This window comes from Gorilla gorilla, chromosome 3 (genome assembly GCF_029281585.2).
Source record: "Gorilla gorilla gorilla isolate KB3781 chromosome 3, NHGRI_mGorGor1-v2.1_pri, whole genome shotgun sequence".
NCBI classification, from domain to species: domain Eukaryota; kingdom Metazoa; phylum Chordata; class Mammalia; order Primates; family Hominidae; genus Gorilla; species Gorilla gorilla.
The window spans coordinates 145,511,529-145,531,525 of NC_073227.2; the positions used below are offsets into that span (position 1 = coordinate 145,511,529).

At 34.5% G+C, this 19,997-nt stretch overlaps 1 protein-coding gene across 3 annotated transcripts in view; it reads left to right on the forward strand.

Annotated features, from left to right (window-relative positions):
* The window catches only part of FAT4 (FAT atypical cadherin 4), a 177,930-nt gene that overhangs the window by 46,965 nt on the left and 110,968 nt on the right, over positions 1–19,997 (forward strand). The window lies entirely within an intron of this gene.

Genomic DNA, 19,997 nt, shown 5'->3' on the forward strand with positions numbered 1-19,997 from the left:
GTAGACCCTGGATCAGACTTCTCATTGAAAGACCTTTGAAATTTGCTTATACTCAATTGCCATTTCAGTCCCCTCTCTCACTAGATGTTCTTGACTGCTGTACCACTCTTCAGATTCATGATGTGCTGATAATACAATGTTTCCTTGCATTGTTATTTTGTTATATTTACCCTTATATTATCATGGTTCTTGATTAAAAGCGTATGTGTGTGTTTACACATAAACATTTTTTTTCCTTTCTCAACTTTTTAGGGATATGCAGACTATATATTTCTTTTCAAGAGGGCAAGACTGTAAATAGATTGAGGGCAAGCATCATGTTCTGTCCAGTGTAAGAGAACATTCTGAGAACCTAGCCGGACATCAGGTATACATTGAAAGATATTAGTTGAAATTATAGGTAGAGCTGTCATGATGACATGAGTAGGTAATATTTTGAGAGGTTTGGTGGTATGATATTAGAAGAGAAATGATTCTTCTCTTCTGATGCAGGGAAAAAGATTCCCAAAATCTGCAAGCAAAGAATTGGGTAGAGGAATTGTTCAGTTTAGGATCTGGTCTGGAGATATACAGATTTACATGTACTGTTTGGCCTTTTTTACATGGTTGAATACCATATGAATTTTAAATATTAGTAAAATATCCAAAATTACTTTTGATAGAGGAAAATGTATTGCACTATATATTCTTCTTTGAATAGAGAACTTTGTCAAGTAAGAGAATAAAAAATACAGGAGAATTTCTATTAAACATATAGTATTCAAAAGCTATGTGAGGGAATCCAGCTAGTGTGATTATGTCAAAAGGGAAGATAGCTGGTCTGAAGGTAATGAGTTATCTCAACTGATTGGTCATGGCCAATTACAGACAGAACTCCTTATTTTACTTCCCCACCCCCCGACTACTGCACTTGACTAGTCAAAAAATAAAACAAACACCAAAACCAAACTAAAGGGAAGAGAGTCTTTTCCTAGCTTGGCATTAGTTGGATGGTTTATATAAATGTTGTGAAACTTTTAGAACTCATCTGAAAAAAAAAATTTAGTAAAGCAAAAAGAAGTTTTTCAAATAGTTAAAAAATTTAAGACTGAAATTATCAAATCATTTTTCACAACAATAAAAATTGTATACAAGGCAAACTATGTACATATATGTGGGTGTCCTTAGGAATAAATGCATAATTTCAAAGACATGGAATTTGTAAGTGTTAGTCATGTTCTCACCTGTAATAAAGCAATATGTTAATGAAATTGGGTGCTTATATATATTTATATATAATTTCTTAGTTTGAGAGAAGCAAATAGAAGTGAATATATGTAGCCACTTTTTAATATTTGTGTTCAGCTATAATTCCTCCTGATTTGCTCCTCGTTTTAGAGTGATGTACTGGGAATGGAATCCTAAAATTAAACTTATTTTAGATTAAATCATACCATGTTACTTAGTTTAATTTTTTTATTTTTTCAATTCTATATCAATATAGCTTTTTTTAATTTATATATATTTTTTTTTGAGAAAGTATCTTGCTGTGTTGCCAGCCTGGAGTGCAGTGGTATGATCTCGGCTCACTAAAACCTCCGCCTCCTGGGTTCAAGCGATTCCCCTGCCTCAGCCTCCCAAGTAGCTGGGAAAACAGGCGCATGCCACCACTCCTGGCTGATTTTTTGTATTTTAGTAGAGACGGGGTTTCACTATGTTGGCCAGGATGGGCTCGATCTCCTGACCTCGTGATCCGTCCGCCTTGGCCTCTCAAAGTACTGGGATTGCAGGTGTGAGCCACCCTACCTGGCCTGTAGCTTATTTTTTAAAACTAGATTTGATTTTGGAATTGCAACGATTATGGATTATTATATTCACTACTTATTATCTCATCACTGTTTAGTTTGCAGAAAGGCTTACTTAATATTTCATTTATATGTTCCCCTATTGATAGTTCCTGGAAAACTTTTAATGCTGGCCATTAATTTAACATATATTTGCTTAGAATCTACTGTGCATTACAATCATTCTAGATTTCAAGGATGCAAAAGTGAGCAGAAACAGTTGTCCATTGTTGATGGACTGATGGATGCTCTTGAAACTTGCTTATTTTTTGCTTACTTTTGTGGATGTTCCTATTCCTTCTCTCTCTCTCTCTCTCTTTCTCTCTTCTCTCCACCCCATGTGTGCCCTCACTCTAGCTTCCCCTCTTTCATCCTCCCTCTTGCTACAAATTAAATGTAGTTTTTTTCAAATACCTTTTCTTGGACTTTTTTCTCTCTATAGTGATTCTTGTAGTAATCTTATAGCATCATCTGTCACATTTATGTTGATCTATTTTTACTTCTGTCTCTTCTTCAGCATCACAATCTGTTTATGTGCTGGACCTGGAAATTTAGCCCCCCGTGAATTTCAACTTCACCCTGTCTATTAAGAAAGCCAGTTATTAATAAGGTATTTTAATAAATTATGATAAGCATATGCTAAGGAGAAAGAATAGGGGACTTTCAGAATATATTAGAAGGGAACCCAAACTAGACTGTGGATCACCAGAGGAGTCACTAAAGGAGTCTCGGTGGAAGTGATATTTAAACTGCGATACGAAGGATCGCTTGAATTAACTAGGCCATCTTCAGTGGTCAGGAGTCAGTTTTCTGAGCAGAAAGAGTAGTATGCATAAATGCCATGAGCTGGAAAAGCATACAACTCTGTATAACTGAAGGAAGTGAGGTTTTTTCAGCTGGTGCATGGAGTGCTGAAAGGAAAGTGAGAAGAGACCCTGGAAGGTCAGCTTGGGTGTGAGAATGAAGAGCACCCAAAGTAAGACTAAGAGTTTGGTAGTTCTCATACCAAAATGAGAAGCCATCAAGAGTTTTTATCAAATTATTGATTTTATCTTATTTGTGTTTCATAAAAAGCTTTCTGGCTACATGAAAAGAAAACAGTTAGAGGTTGGGGGCATTGCGGATTTAGAAATTGAGCATGGAGAACTTGGGGCCCTGGACTAACAGTTGATAGTAGAGTTGGAGGTGCATGCATTGAGTGGAGATGTGTTGAAGATGTGGTCCTGGTATTTCTTGATGACGAATTGAATGTAGATGTGGAAAATGATGGAAGAACCAAGGAAGATGGCTCAGTTTCTGCCTTGAGCAACTAAGTGGATGATGAGTTAGGGAACACCGGATGAGGAGTCATAACAAGAAGACAATAAATTAGTTCAGGGCCTTGTTAAATGTGAGGTCATTCTGAGATACCAATGGAAATATCCAGCAGGCAGATGGATATGTGAACTGGAGCACAACAGAGTAGTCTAGATTAAAATTTGCATTTGGAGTGTAGTATCCATGAAAGTAGCCACGAGCTTGGATATGTTGTCCAAAAGAATGTGGACTCTCTTCTCATCATTCAAGCTGAAAACCTCAACTTTATTCCTTGACTTCTCTTTCTCTTTTTTCCTTGCTTCCTATATGTAAATAAATGGTCAAGTCTTATCAGTTTTGCTCTCTATTGTCTTTCCTATTCATACCACCATTTCTGTTTCCAATAGTCTAATTAGGTTCTTGCTATTTCTGACGAGAGAGCTATTATATATTTGAGGATAGCAAGACTGGTTGCCAGGAGATTCATAGACTATTGCAGTAAGCTGGAGAGTTATGACTGTTGTTTAAATAAGATCATTAGCTGTAGGGAAAGAGGAAAGTATATTTAAGAAATAAAGTATATGATAAAGTAATAGAAAATGAATATTTGACTAAAACTAGTATGGGAAACAGAAACGCCTTGAATATAACTAAATTAGAATTTTCCTCCTTTATAGATTTAACTTTTATTTTAAGTTCAGGGCTAAATGTACAGGTTCGTTATATAGGTCAGGAGTTCCCAACCCCGGGGCCACTGACCAGTACGGGTCTGTGGTCTGTTAGGAACCGGGACGCACAGCAGGAGGTGAGCGGCAGGCTAGCGAGCATTACCACCTGAGCTCTGCCTTCTGTCAGATCAGCCCCTGCTTTGGATTCTCGTGGGAGCGTGAACCCTATTGTGAAGTGAGCATGTGAGAGATCTAGATTGCGTGCTCCTTATGAGACCTGCCCCACCCTGCTCTGTGGAACAATTGTCTTCCACAAAATCGGTCCCTGGTGCCAAAAAGGTTGGGGACTGCTGATATAGGTAAACTTCTGTCATGGGGTTTGTTGTACAGATTATTTTATCACCCAGGTATTAATTAAGGCTAGTATCCATTAGTTATTTTTCCTGATGCTCTCCCTCCTCCCATCCTCTGCCCTCTAATAGACCCCAGTATGTGTTGTTCCCTTCTATGTGTTTATATGTTCTCATCATTTAGCTCCCACTTATTAGTAAGAACATGGAATATTTGGTTTTCTGTTCCCAGGTTAGTTGGGTAAGGAAATGGTCTGCAGCTCCATCCATGTTCCTGCAAAGGACATGATCTTGTTCTTTTAATGGCTGCGTAGTATTCCATGGTGTGTATGTACTATATATATATTTTTAATCCGGTCTACCATTGATGGGTATTTGGGTTGATTCCACATCTTTGCCATTGTGAATAGTGTTGCAATGAACATAACATGTGCGTCTTTACAATAGAATGATGCATATTCCTTTGGGTATATACCCAGTAATGGGATTGCTGGGTTGAATGGTATTTCTGTTTTAGGTCTTGGAGGAATTGCCACACTGCCTTTGACAATGGTTGAACTAATTTACAGTCCCACCTACAGTGTACACATGTTATTTTTTCTCTGCAAGCTTGCCAGCATCTGTTATTTTTTTGACTTTTTAGTAATAGCCATTCTGCTTGTATGAGATGGTATCTCATTGTGGTTTTGACTTGCATTTCTCTAATGATCAGTGATACTGAGCTTTTTGTCATATGCTTGTTGGCCATATGTATGTCTTTTTTTTGAAAAGTGTCTGTTCATGTCCTTTGCCCACTTTTTAATGGTGTTTGTTATTTTTATGTGTAAATGTGTTTAAGTTCCTTGTAGATCCTGGATATTAGACCTTTGTCAGATGCATAGTTTGCAAATTTTTTTTGCATTCTGTAGGATGTTTGTTCACTCTGTTGATAGTTTCTTTTGCCATACAGAAGCTTTTCTTTAGTTTAGTTAGACTATAAAGAAACCAGAAGTTTCCCTTTTAATTTTAGCATCACAAATATGCATCAAATGATATCAATTTATTTTACCACATTGCTCCACAAAGTCTCATCCACCAATTATAATTCTTCCAGGTAAAATTTACTGGAAGCAATTATTGGTAGAGCTGGAAATAGCATTTGCCAGACATTTTTCTACACACTGTACGTATATTAAACCATTTAATATTTATAAACATTCTATGAAACATCACATTTTACAGGTGAGGAAATGAAGAATACAAAGGTTATAGAGGGTATTTTTCAAGGTCATACAATTTGTAACTGTCAGCAATAGACTTGAACCCAAGTATTCTGGTTCCAGAATCTACACACTAATCCAGGAAAGTAAAGGACTGCGTATGTTTTAAGCACCTATTAACGTGCCAAGAACTGTGGAATATATGAAAAATACATAGGAGTCAATATGTAAATACACATAGTTTAAATATCAGGTTGGGGGAAAAATAACATACTCTGTAACTAGTTTTTTCAACCGTATATCATAGAAAGTTAAGTTATTCAGTTGTTCAAAGTCCGTCAGTTTCCATGAGAGATGGTTAAAATGAAAAACCTTCCTTGTAGGGGAAATTTAGGGTGACCATTGCCATTTTTAATCAGATATCCCCAAAATTCACCTTTCCTTGACTAGCATTTAAGAAACTACTGCAAAATACTATATGCAAACATTGGCTTTGGTAACTTTTGCCAACTAACTTACTATAGTTTTAATCAGGGAAAATGGTGAGTTCATGTGTGGAAGTTCTACTCTGACTCAGGTAGGTAGAGATTATGAACAAAAAGGGAAAAGCCAATTTCCTACCTGATGGTGTGGAACTCTCTAAATCTGCCAGTCCAGTTTTTTTCCCCCTTCCGTTTAAGGTTTTATAAGACTTTATAAATAGGCAATTTAGTATTTGTTACTAGTTTGGAAATTATTTTTCTGGAGCCATATGAAGTGCTAAGTATTTATAGACAAAAATGTTGGCAAAGAATATAGAGGTTCTTGAAATGGCCTTTCACTGTGGCAGAAGAACTTGAATACATTCAAGTGCAAATCCAGATTTGTAGAGAGTAGTGTGGGTTTATGGAAATAAAGCATTTGATTGAAAAAGTCATTTTTTCCAGTATGACTTAGTGATTATTAAATAACCATGTTTTTAATCTGACTCACTGGAGGGAAGCTCCATAACATTAGTGGTAAACAGTTTATGCAGTTAGAATATGAAAAAGACAAAGAAAAGCAAACTAAAAAGACATTTTAGAGTAGAGTGGGAATTGAGCCAATGCGCCTGACTGGTAAAGTCTTTGGAGGGAAGCCAGGAAGTCTGTGATATTTCTCTAGTTAGGAGATATATATATATATATATATATATATATATATATATATATATAATCATATTGGATAAAAAATGTTAACCCTTTCTATCAAATTTGAGACTTTCCTGATTCTGAAACTCAAAACTGAATGCAAATTAAGATTTTTAAAAAGTATGATTAAAAAAAATACCGCATACACACATGAAATCTGGCAATGCCTTAGATCTCTCTAAAATGTCAAGATAGGAAAATATCCAAAACCTTTTTTTTTTGAGAGAGAGAGAGAGAGAAAGAGAAAGTTGGCTTCTAGCCATATGCCTGCCGAGGAATTCTTACGAGAATTTCTGGAAACTGTACTTTTTAAGGCAATCATGTTCTCCATGCTTTCGTAGCCTCAGATGTTACTTGAAGGAATTTAAAGTTTCATCTATTTGTGCTTTGTTGCTGTACACCCTTTAGACTTCAGTGGTCAAGTTTCACTTTGGAGAACTGACAAAAGAAAAATATTGTGTTTGGCACTACACAATCTTAGAATACTTTAAGAATGAATATGCCAAGGGAGAGTCATATTATATAGCTTGAATTGTATTTTTCATGCATGATATGTACATCACCTTATGTCAGACAAATCTCTATCAGCCTTTTGCTTTTCCATTAAAATAAATACCCATCAGATACTTGATATACATATTCTGTGGTTGGAGGGCTTAAGTGAGATGCAGTTTCAGGTAAATAACATAAAATCAGCAGACCTCTAATCTGAATTGAATGTGTTAAATCTTATCAACCTAGAGTTTTAAGGAAGAGGGAACAACTGTCTTCAATGAGAAATGGAGCATGCATTAATACCAGTTACTCAGGAGGCTGAGGCAGGAGAATCACTTTGACCCAGGAGATGGAGGTTGCAGTGAGCTGAGATTGCCTCATTGCACTCCATCCTGCCTGGGTGATACAGTGAGACTCCATCTCACAAAACAAGTAAACAAATAAATAAAAAAAACAAAAGAAATGGCCAAGAAGAAAAATGCCTAGCTTTCCTGCAACAATTTGGGAGATTACCATCATTTGTATTAATTCATTCATTCTGTTGTTTAATGAAAATGGCTAAAGTCTGGCCTTGCCATTGAGGTTTTTAAAAATTCTGGTAAAATATGCATAGCATATAATTTGCCATTTTAATATTTTTAAGTGTATAATTCTGGGTCATTGAATAATTTCAAATTGCTCTGCAACTGTAGCCGTCATCTATCTCCAGAATGTTTTTGTTTCCCAAACTGAAACTCTACCCATTAAACACTAACTTTCCATTTCCTCCAATCGGCAAGCTCCAGGCCACCACTGTTCTGCTTTCTGTTCCCATGAAGTTGACTACTTTTGGTAACTGATATAAATGGAATCATACATATTTGTTTTTCTGTGTCTGGCTTATTTTACTTAGCATAATGTCCTCCAGGTAGATCCAAGTTGCAGTAAATGTCAGAATTTCCTTTTTTTTAAAAGACCGAATAGTATTCCATTGTATGTATATACTACATTTTGTTTATCAAAAATGGACACTTGGGTTCCTTTCTCCTTTTTCCATTGGGTGTATTGGGTTTTAATATTACGCGTTTGTTATAAAGGCAGATATAGGGTGATAGAATTCATACTAGATTTGGAAATAATCAAACTAGGCTTTGTTCTGCCACAACTAGGTAAAAATGTTACTTCTTTCTGACTTTTTGTAAAATCAGGATGGAAATATATTTCATATCATTGTTATAGCTAATAGCTATTAAGCACTTGTATGTTTCATACTGTGTTAAGGGTTTTTATATATTTCTCATTGTATTCCGGCAGGAACCCTACAAAGTAGAGACAGTTCCAAATTTCCAGAATGAATGTGAGATTGTGGTACATACGACAAACTGCTTGTTAAACTGTACAGCACCTAACAACATGAGAGATTATGACTACTTCCCTACACAGTGCATGGCATACACAAGGACTCATGAGATGCTGTTGAAGAATAAAAGCAGCTCTACTTTACAGCCATAGGAAGCACATACATATTCAGCCATTTGAAAACAGTATGTCTTGATGAAAGAGGATTGCAGTTGGATTAATATGAACAGTCACTAAAAAATAAATGAAAACCTAACCTCTAAATCACATATACAGACAATATTCGCAATATTGATAATATTCAAATTGTGTAAGGTAAACCTGATTACTCAGAAGAATTAAAGTTTCACTGGTGGTATGGGGTGCGGGCAGTGTTATCTCTCTGACAAAATTTTTCAAATTTTCAAAATTTTCAAATTTTGCAAATTTCAAATTGACAAAAATTTTCAAAAAATTTCAAAATTTTATAGAAATCATCACAGTTCCCCTTATTAATCAGAGTTTAAATGTTAGGCCAGCCTGGGTGGCTCACGCCTGTAATCCCAGCACTTTGGGAGGCCAAGGCAGGTGGATCACCTGAGGTCAGGAGTTCGAAACCAGCCTGGCCAACATGGTGAAACCTCGTCTCTACTAAAACTACAAAAAAATTAGCCAGGCCTGGTGGTGCATGCCTGTAATCCCAGCTACTTGGGAGACTGAGGCAGGCAAATCGCTTAAATCTGGGAGGCAGAGGTTGCAGTGAGCTGAGATCGCGCCATTGCACTTCAGCCTGGGCAATGAGAGCTAAACTCCATCTCAAAAAAAAAAAAAAGAAGAAGTTTAAATGTCTACTGATAGGCATTATTTTATAGGGTTATTTTATAGGGACTTAAAAATTTCTACATATCAAATATCTAACATAAATATTGGATCACATGGATATATATTAATTCTGCAAATATACAAATAATATTAAATATACAAATAATTAGTTATACAAATAATATTATACTGTGTATGCCTTTTTATACAATTTCTTCCAAAAAGCAATAGTGGATAAGTTGGAGAGAGCCATGAAATTCCCCAGGAGAGTGGCTGTGAAGGGTGTCCAGGGATTGAGACATAGGGTATCTTCGTAGAGTCTATCCAGCTGAGAAACTGACATGATTTCATGCCATCTGCTATAAGTGCTATAAGTAATAATATAGAAATAGTTGACCTCACAGTTAATTTATTAAGCAAATAGTGGAGAAGATGCTAGTAATTTCTAGATCTTGTCTCAGGGGCTGTGAATATAGGAGGGGATAAGATAAAAAGTGGCTCTTTCATTGGAGTATCAATTGTGGGGAGAGATTGAATATCCTAAATAATATCTTAATTAATATATAAATATATATAAGAAATATATAAATTGGATAATTACAGATAGAGTTTTTTGTGAATAAAACTGAACAAAGTGATGTAATGGAGAATGATAGCAGTATATGGGGCATATTCTTTAGATGGGGTCATTTAGGGAATGTCTTCCTGTGACAGGGGCATCATAAACAACAATTGTTCAACTGCTCTACTCCATCAGGGTGGGAATCACATACTCATTGTTGGCTAGCGTGTCTGCAGTGCCTAGGACAGAACCTGGCACTTGGTAGGCATTTACTGAATATTTTTTGAATAAAAGAAGAACGAAATGGATGACAGTAAATAAGTCTTTTAAAAACGTGGAATCAAGGCTGGGCATGGTGGCTCATACTTGTAATCCCAACACTTTGGAAGGCAGAGGTGGGAGGGTTACATGTGCTTAGGAGTTCAAAACCATCCTGGGCAATGTAGTGAGACCTCGTCTCCACCAAAAAAAAAGAAAAAAGAAAAAAGGAAAATTACCCAGCTGTGATGGTACACACCTGCAGTTCCAGCTAATCAGGAGGCTGAGGTGGGAGGATCACTTGAGCCCAGAAGATTCAGAATGCAATGAGTTATGCTTATGCCACTGCCCTCCAGCCTGGATGACACAGAGTGAGACCCTGTTTCAAAAAAAAAAAAAAAAGATGGATCAACAAAAGTGATATCAATAGTAATGACACTAATAACAAAAAAAAAATAGTGAAATCATGACTTGCAAGTATAAATCACTTTAAAAGATTATTTTAATAGTCTTTATTAAAACATGTTAATCTTTAGAACTACCTGAGGTAGTGTGACAGGAACTATTAACTACATTTGATGAATTTGAGGTACTTAGAACATATTACTGGTGAATGGGGAAGCTGGCTTAAAAAAAGGGAGGGTCTTCTCAGACAGTTCTCTTTTTACATACGTGGCACAATGATTCATGATTTGTTATATTGTGAATGTTGAATGTGGAATATTTATAGGAATGCAAATCACATTTCCTTTACACAATAGTATTAAACTGATTTCAAAGTGTTTTGATATATGCTTCTATCCTTACAATGGTCCAGTGAGAAAGAAAATATGATATTCATCATTGTAGACATGGAAATAGAAGTTAAGAAAAGTTGTCTTAATCAATATCATATGCAATAGCAAGTGGAAAACCCATGTTTTTAATTTAGAATTTAATACTGACAGTCTATGCTCTCATGGATGTTTTATGTAGTTTAATGTTTTTAAAAAACTCTAAGCCCGACAACTTTGCTATTTAAAATATTCAAAATAAAAATAGCTTTGCCATTTTTTAAATAAAACATTACCTTTTATTATAACAAAATTCAGAAAATACACAAAATAACAAAACAGGAATGACCACCAGTTATCATTTAGTATGAATCATTGAACTCCTTTCTTTCTATAAAATTACAAAGTTGAAATATGTTTTAAAATTTTTGTAAAAGTTAGAGGATGATTTGATTTAAATCTATTATTTAAATTTATTTTTAGTCAAGTAATAATAATTCAGTGAATTGTTCAAATCAGAATTGCCATGATGCAGGTTTCACATACATGAAACAAGTTAATATGAGGAATATTCTTTCCTATACTTTCCTTTTTATGTTGTTTTTATCTTAATTACTCTAACAGAGACAAATTTCACCTAAAGAGATGATATCTAAAGGAAATGTAGAGATCAGAATATAGGACAGATTGTTTTAAAAAGTTTGATATTTATTATTAGGTGCCTAATAAATGCTCCTTCTAGTTTATGAAGCTTTATTTCTAAAACTATAATCTATGTTTATGTGTGTTTATTGAATATTTGTGTTCCGTTGGTAACAAATGAAATTTAAGTGTACTATTAAGTAATACTAATACTAATATCAGTTCTATTTTGACAAACACTGTGCTGGCCACTATTCCATGTGCCTCACACACTTTTATCTCATTTAAATTTCATAAAAACCCTATGACTGAGGTACTTTTCTTATCTAGAGATTACTTGATTGAAGAAACAGGGGCACAGGGAGGCAAAACAATTTTCCAGGGTCATACAGGTGAACATGAAAAAGCCAGAAGTAACACCCATCAATAGGGCTACAGCATTCATGCCTTCCTTTGAAAATTAATTGAGGGCAAGAAACCATTGTTTAATATGTAATGTCAAACATCTAGATGAAGAAAATATATGTATTAGAAAATAATAAGGACTATGTATATATGATTTCAGACGATTTCCTATTTAAATAAATTAGGATAAATGACATATTTGTTATAGGGTGAAATGTTAGGGAAAATCTCAGTTCTAGTCACAGATCTCTACTAACCTTGAAATCAGAGATACCAATTTAACTCTTTGGCTTGGGATTTTTTATTCAAAGGCATCAGATGAAATGAGCTCAACAGTCTGCCGGTTCTGAAGTTCTTTGTCACCTTCTGTGTTATCACTTGGTGGTCTGTGAATCTTACAGAGATTGATGGCTTCAGTCTTCTCCAAATGTTTCTCCTGCATCCCTCGTTGTAAAGGGAAATTGAGTGTAAGGAAAGAATGTAAATCCATAATCACATTTGGATATCTTTGAAGTTGCAACACTCCAGAAATTTGGTGACAAGCAAATGCCCCTATTTTTAAAATGATGAAGCATCAGTGTATTAGTGTAAGTTGATAAGCTTGGAAATATTCCATAAGAGATTATTATATTCTTTGGAAAAAACTCAGAAGGAGAGGTGCTATCAATAAGAAGCCATCTTGGCTTCAACAGAGATAAATTATTTGAATAGGATTCACGTCCTTATTCTACAGACATTAATTGCAAAACGACCCTTACTTATTTTTAAAGAAATTTGAAAAATATAATTCACATGCCACAAAGTTTTCCCTTTAAAGGGTACAATGTAGTTGTCCTACGTATATTCACAGAGCTGTTCAGATTGTCCCTTATTGAATCATTTTGCTTATTCGAGAGCATCTAACCCAGTGAAGTATGCAGTGATAGTATTGCATCAATATTTGCTGAATTCTCCACTTAATGAATACAAGGTACAGCAAAAGAGACCAGATAATTCTAGCTAAACTCAGATGAAATAATTGTAAAATCCAGAATAATTAAGTATTCAGATATATTCAGATAAAGATTCCAGAAGGATACAAGTAAATGATTAAAAGAACACATTTATTTCTAATATTAGCTGTCGTATTAACACATAGAAAAAAATGTAGGCTTGTTAGCATCAAGTAAGTTGCCAAATATGATATTGCCCCTTATATAACTTGAATAACTTTAGGTGTTACTTAAATTCATAGGCACATCTTGGCATCTTCAGAGCAAGATGAATTAACACTCTGGAGTTTTTATTTTATTTATTTAAAAATAGATCATCACTTGAGAAAAGACAGCATCATAACATTTAGTGACAAAGTGTGAAATTTTCCTACAGGTCTTAGTGATTTAGCAACCATAAAACCAAAGAAAGGGGAGTTTAATCATTATTTTAGGTTCCCTCATGGTGACTCTAAATTGTAAGTAAGAATAGCAAGAATATTTTCACTGGCAACCTTCTTTATCTTAAAATTTAATGTCATAACACGTTTGGTAAAGCAGCTAAATTATTTCTAATGTATATGTTTGACTGAGGCAGTTAATACAAAGTAAAAGACAAAAAGTCATGAAGCTTTTATTTTCTATCTTGTTTCACTTGTGCCTCCAATGAGCATTGGCTTGGAGTGCTTATCGTCATGTCACTGACATTCTTGCCCAGGCCTTGGCAAACTACTTGGATACCCTGGTGAGAGAGGTTTCTGGGACTTTGGCCTGGAAATATGCATTTTGAAAATCATATCCAGTGATTCTAATTTGTAACTAGTTAGACATCACTGCACTAAGAGTAAACTTTCAGCTCTCTGGCCTAGTTCAGTAATTTTCTTTATCACAAACACGTCTTTCATAACTTGGCTCAAAAGGCATTCATGACTTTTGATGTCATCCATAAATGCATTTTAGGGAATTAATTTCTGCTTTTAACCAATTACAAGATTTTATTAACAATCTGTTTACTGTTTGACAAGTATTAGTCAGCTTTTATTTTATGTCATTACTGAGATTTGAAGTCACCTGCACTACGTTTAAACAAAACCTATTCTTATGATTACAATATATTTACCTGACATTATGCAAAACTGCATTTTTTTTGCATTTGGGAACACCATTTTATATATGAAGTTGTTGAGGCTTATAAAAGGTCACAAGTGACTGACTAATAGCGTCAAGACTAGAACCCATGTAGTGTTGGCATCTGTTTAGGAACCTGTGTCAGATCCCACACTTGTAATGGAGAGCTTAATTTCAGAGAACATTAGCCATATCTAGCTATTGCTGTGAATTTAAATTGTTTTGAGTGTGCATTTAATTTGCAAATTTGTATTGGTTTGTTATTTGTGTAAGAAGTATACACCTACAAAGATTTTACCAAGTTTGTATTTTTACATTTTAAAGTAGTGTTTTAAAACAAATAAATTAAATTGACACCTGGTGATGCAAGATTTTATTTTTCCTTTTAGAAAAGGTCTTTACAATATTTAAATTTAAATCAAACAGTTCTCACTGAAATAATTAGGGGTAAAATGGACCTCTGTTGATGCTATTTGAAAAAACTATTTGAACAATGAGAACACTTGGACACAGGGTGGGAAACATCACACACCGGGGCCTGTCATGGGGTGAGGGGAGGGGAGAGGAATAGCATTAGGAGAAATACCTAATGTAAATGACGAGTTAATGGGTGCAGCAAACCAACATGGCACACGTATACATATGTAACAAACCTGCACGTTGTGCACGTGAACCCTAGATCTTAAGTATAATTAAAAATAAATAAATAAATAAATAGGCCTGGCACCGCATGGCTCGTGCCTGTAATCCCAGCACTTTGGGAGGCTGAGATAGGCGGATCACCTGAGGTCGGGAGTTCGAAACCAGACTGACCAACATGGAGACAACCATTCTCTACTAAAAATACAAAATTAGTGGGGCATGGTGGCGCATGCCTGCAATGGGCTGAGGCAGGAGAATCACTTGAACCCAGGAGGTGGAGGTTGCGGTGAGCCGAGATCATGCCATTGCACTCCAGCCTGGGCAACAAGAGCGAAACTCTATCTCAAAAATAAATAAATAAATAACAATAAAATGACAAAATAGAAGAAATTGATTGCATGCCACGATTAAATATAGATTTGTTTTTGCATTTGTAGGCAGTCAGAGCAAAATGGGAACATAGTAAATTTTCTCTTATCATAAGGGAAGAAAAATCTGGCTCCTGAGGTGGTTGTTATTTTCTTTGTGTTTTTCTTCTTCTAAATTCTAAAAGAAAGTGTCGTGTGGGGTTTCATATAAATGACACAGATGTCATAGCCCTTTTTTCAATATTTTTATGGTAATTACAGGCACAAATTACCAATGACTATTTGTTATAGAACTTTTTGATCAAAAACTTACTTCATTTTTTCTCTAGAGGATTTTCAATGAGGAAAAGAAGCCTTTACTATTTACTTTTATATTTCATATGTAGCTACAAAGTTGCTTAAATAAAATGAGCATTCTTTATAAAAAAAAAAAAACAAAAAGCCATTCACTGAAACTTTGGGGATACTCATCTTCATGTACAGTTTCCAACTCTGATTAGACCACTGCTCCTCCCTATATTTATGATTTGCTTGCTTTATAATCAATATTATTTCTGAAACTAGACCCCAAACAAGTCAGTTTTGGTTTTGCTAAGATTTGCTTAAATGTAAACCTTTAGAAAATCTTACGTATATTATTTTATGACTCTTAACTGAGTACATACTTGAGTGGTTATTCTGCTGTTACATTTGTTCTGAAGAATCATGCACATTTTAATAGGCAAGTTATTAATGCAACCAAACCTTGAAGTTTTGGAGTTTTATAGGTAAAATATGTTTTTCTAGAGGTCTGTTTCTAAAGTTAAAAGCTGTTCTAATAAATAATAAACAGATTCAAAAACCTTGGCAAACTCTCACAAACCAAAGCAAAATTAGGACATTTTGATTGATTTTAATATTACTTTATCAAATAAAAAATAAGTTAGATGCTGTAAAAATATTTTTAAATGTGGAGGTAATTTAGTTCAGTTATCACACAAACATTCTCTCCAATATACACTTGAGTGTAAATTATATGTTGTTATTTACTTTAATAACAGTTTGCTCAAGCAGAAAACCTGAAAAAACTATTGCACGTATGCCCAGGGTTGTATTGCATATTAACACCTGCAAAATAAGGCACAATTACCTTTCTATTTAGACAATTAAAAACTTCGATAACATAAGCTTAGTTATTGCCTGATAAAAAATATGCCAATCCTGCTCCAGATTAACAGATGTATTATTTATTCTATGTATGTACCAAGTTAGACATATAAACCAATGGGTTTAGGAATGGTTAGCCTTCTAAAATCTACACTGTTTGTAGCAAAATGTCATTGTAAAAGCCCAATATAAAGAATAGCTTTAAGAATTCATTAAAATGTAAGGTACATGAAAGCGGAGTATGTGGCTGGTTTTGTTCATTGCTATATATTTATCACCTATAACAGACACATAGTAACTCCTGTATAAATATTTATTGGATAAGTTAATGAAGTATAATTATGGAGGCATAGTTATTTTTCAGAAAAGTAACTATACATCACATATCAACCATTGTTTATATAAAAATCAGATGTAATTTCATATGATTTGGTGAGCTAAGTATGGTCAAGAAGCATGTGTTCTTATCACAGATAATCATAAAACTAATTTGAAAATTATAGAAAATCTCAAATTATATCCCAAAATGGACAATTATTACTTGTACTGTATTTTCTCTTAGTAAGATAATATTTGTTTTGTTATAGAATATTTGTTGTCATTCCTACTCATCAATGTTAGTACAATTTCTCAAATAGATGTAAGCATAACTTCTAAATTTAACAATCAAAATATGGTCTAATAAACTAAGATGAATTCTATACTCAATATTTGTCTTTGTAACATAGAATATTTTCTCAATTGCTACTATGAAAATTAAGAATAAAAAGAAAATTTTAAATGTAGGAAGTGCACTGAACTGAGAAGATTATTTTCCTAAAGGGAAATTCCACTGGCTATGGAGTAACTGGGAACTCTGTCCTTTATTGTAAAACATTTATGAAAATTGCTTGACTTGCAACTTCATTGGTTGCCTTGGAGAGTTCATTCTATAAAAAAAGGTGCATCACGTGAACAAGAAATGTATCTACACAATGCTCAACAGAAAACCCTTGAATAAATGAAGTATAGTAAATGGTTATTGGTCCATTCCAATTTCCTTTAATTTGCAGTTGCTTGGAAGCATAAAGCTTTTTAATGTCTTTGTTTTGACAAAGAATTCACTTAAAAATGAGAACAAATTTAATTTATTAATATAATTTAAAAACACGTTAAAGCGAATTAAAAAATTAACATGCGGAACAATCTTTTAAAAAGTTTTTTTTTTTTAAAGTAGGAAGTACACTGAACTGAGAAGATTATTTTCCTAAAGGGAAATTCCATTGGCTATTGAGTAACTGGGAACTCTGTCTTTTATTGTAACACATTTATGAAAATTGCTTGACTTGCAACTTCATTGGTTGCCTTGGAGAGTTTATAAAAAAGTTATTTATTAAGTTAGAACCTTAATAAAATACATTTTTTGTTTTGTTTTGTTTTGTTTTTTGAGATGGAGTCTTGCTCTGTCACCCAGGCTGGAGTACAGTTGTGCAATCTTGGCTCACTGTAACCTTGGCCTCCTGGCTTCAAGCAATTCTTTTGCCTCAGACTACCCAGTAGCTGGGATTACAGGCTCACGCCACCATGTCCAGCTAATTTTTGTATTTTTAGTGGAGACATGGTTTCACCATGCTGGCCAGGCTGGTATTGAACTCGTGACCTCAGGTGATCCACCCACCTCGGCCTCCCAAAGTGCTGGGATTACAGGTGTGAGCCACCGCGCCTGGCCAGACATTGATATTTAACTGTTCTCTTAATCAAATTTTGAACTTATTTCATACCTTGTATATTCTAAAAAAAAAAAAATATATATATATATATACACATTTCTAGCTTATGTGCCCACGTGTTTATGGAGTTCACTCTTTTGTTTTGTTTTGAGATGGAGTTTTGCTCTTGTTGCCCAGGCTGGAGTGCAGTGGCGCGATCTGGGCTCACCGCAACCTCCACCTCCAGAGTTCAAGTGATTCTCCTGCCTCAGCCTCCTGAGTAGCTGGGATTACAGGCATATGCCACCACATCCGGCTAATTTTGTATTTTTAGTAGAGACAGGGTTTCTCCATGTTGGTCAGGATGGTCTTGAACTCCCAACATCAGGTGATCCACCTGCCTCGGCCTCCCAAAGTGCTGGGATTACAGGCGTGAGCCACCGCACCTGGTGTTCACTCTTAGGGAATTTAGGTGAATGCAGATAGTTACCTACTAAAAAGATATAAATCGAAAGAGATAAACTTTGGCTGTTGGGAACATGGTTAAATCAATCAAGCAGCAATATTAACCTGCGAAGGGTAAGTCACTTTTGTTACAATAAAAAGGCTATGTTGAGGTTCTTACAGAAAATACTTTTAAAAATAGGGACCTACACAATGTAATGTAGAGGTGTTTTGGCAGTTTAAGGGAAATGTAATGTAAAAATTTGCATAATGCTTTTACATATATAATCCATACAATATTAAAAACCGTCAATAAAAACATGTTGAAAGTCCTTAATCTCTCTTTAGTATTAGTTTAAAAGTTAAGAGACTATTAAAATTGTAATTTATTCTCTTATTAAAAATTATTATCTGATTTACTGAAAAAACAATCACAGGTTTTGAATATCTAAAAACAACCACTAGAGGAAAGCAATAGATTTCCTGTAACATTTATTAATGTAAGCAGACTGCGAGAATTCTATTAATCTAGACAGGAGAACTGTAATGTTTCTGTTGTCTTCTTTATTAAATTTGACAAATTTGAAGTGCTTGCAATTGTGCACTAACAGGATTTCATAAATACCCTTTGCTGACACATTTTAATTTTTGTGTATTTACTGGATATTCTTAACATGCAATCATTTATTATATTTCAGGGCAGGAAAACCTAATTAGTAGTAAACGATTATATGAAACATTTGCTTTTTTAATAAACTTGGCTTTATATTACCTTATTTAGATATCATGAATTCATATTAGTACAGACTTCTGATTACCTATTACAGAAACACTCCAATTTCAATAAAACTAATGTTAGTAGTCAAGTAGTTTCTCTAAGCAACTGAAATAAATTTGCAAGTGACGGACTATGCATTCTTAGTATTAACTGCAGTCATATAAGGCCATCAGTAACATGGTATTAAGAGAAAACCAATAAATTTACCCAGTTAGTCAGTCTCTTGGTATGTGAGTAGAAGAGACAAAAAGAAAACACTAATAATACAGTTGTCACATATTATTGACCATTTTCTGCCCTTCTATACTTTTCTAAGCCCATAGGCTGTGGTTATATTGCTATGATCAGTTTGGGTAGCTACTTGAATTTTTGATCTTTAAATGCAGGTATACCTCTGAGACATTTCAGATTTAGTTCTAGACAACTGCAGTAAAGTGAATATCACAATAAAGCAAGTCATACAGTTTTTTTGGTTTTTCATTGCATATAAAATTATGTTTATTCTATACTGTAGTCTGTTAAGTGTGCAATAACATTACATTTTTAAAAAACAATGTATATACCTTAATTTAAAAATACTTTATTGCTAATACATGCTAACAGTTACCTGAGCCTTCAGCAAGTTGTCCTCTTCTTGCTGGTGGAGGATCCTACCTTAATGTTGATGGCTGCTGACTGATCAGGGTGGTGATTGCTGAAGGTTGTGGTGGCTGTGGCAATTTTGTGAAATAAGACAACAGTGAAGTTTGCTGCTTTGATTGAGTCTGACTGTCATGAAAGATTTCTCTGTAGCATTCAATACTGTTTGAGAGCATTTTACACACAGTAGAATGTCATTCAAAACTGGAGTCAATCCTCTCAAACCCTGCCACTCTTTTATCAGCTAAGTTGATTTATTATTCTAAATATTTTGTTGTCATTTCAACGGTATTTACAGCATCTTCACCAGGAATAGGTTCCATCTCAAGAAACCACTTTCTTTGCTAATCCATAAGAAGCAAATCTTCATCTGTTCTAGTTTTATCTTGTGACTGTGGAAATTCAGTCACATCT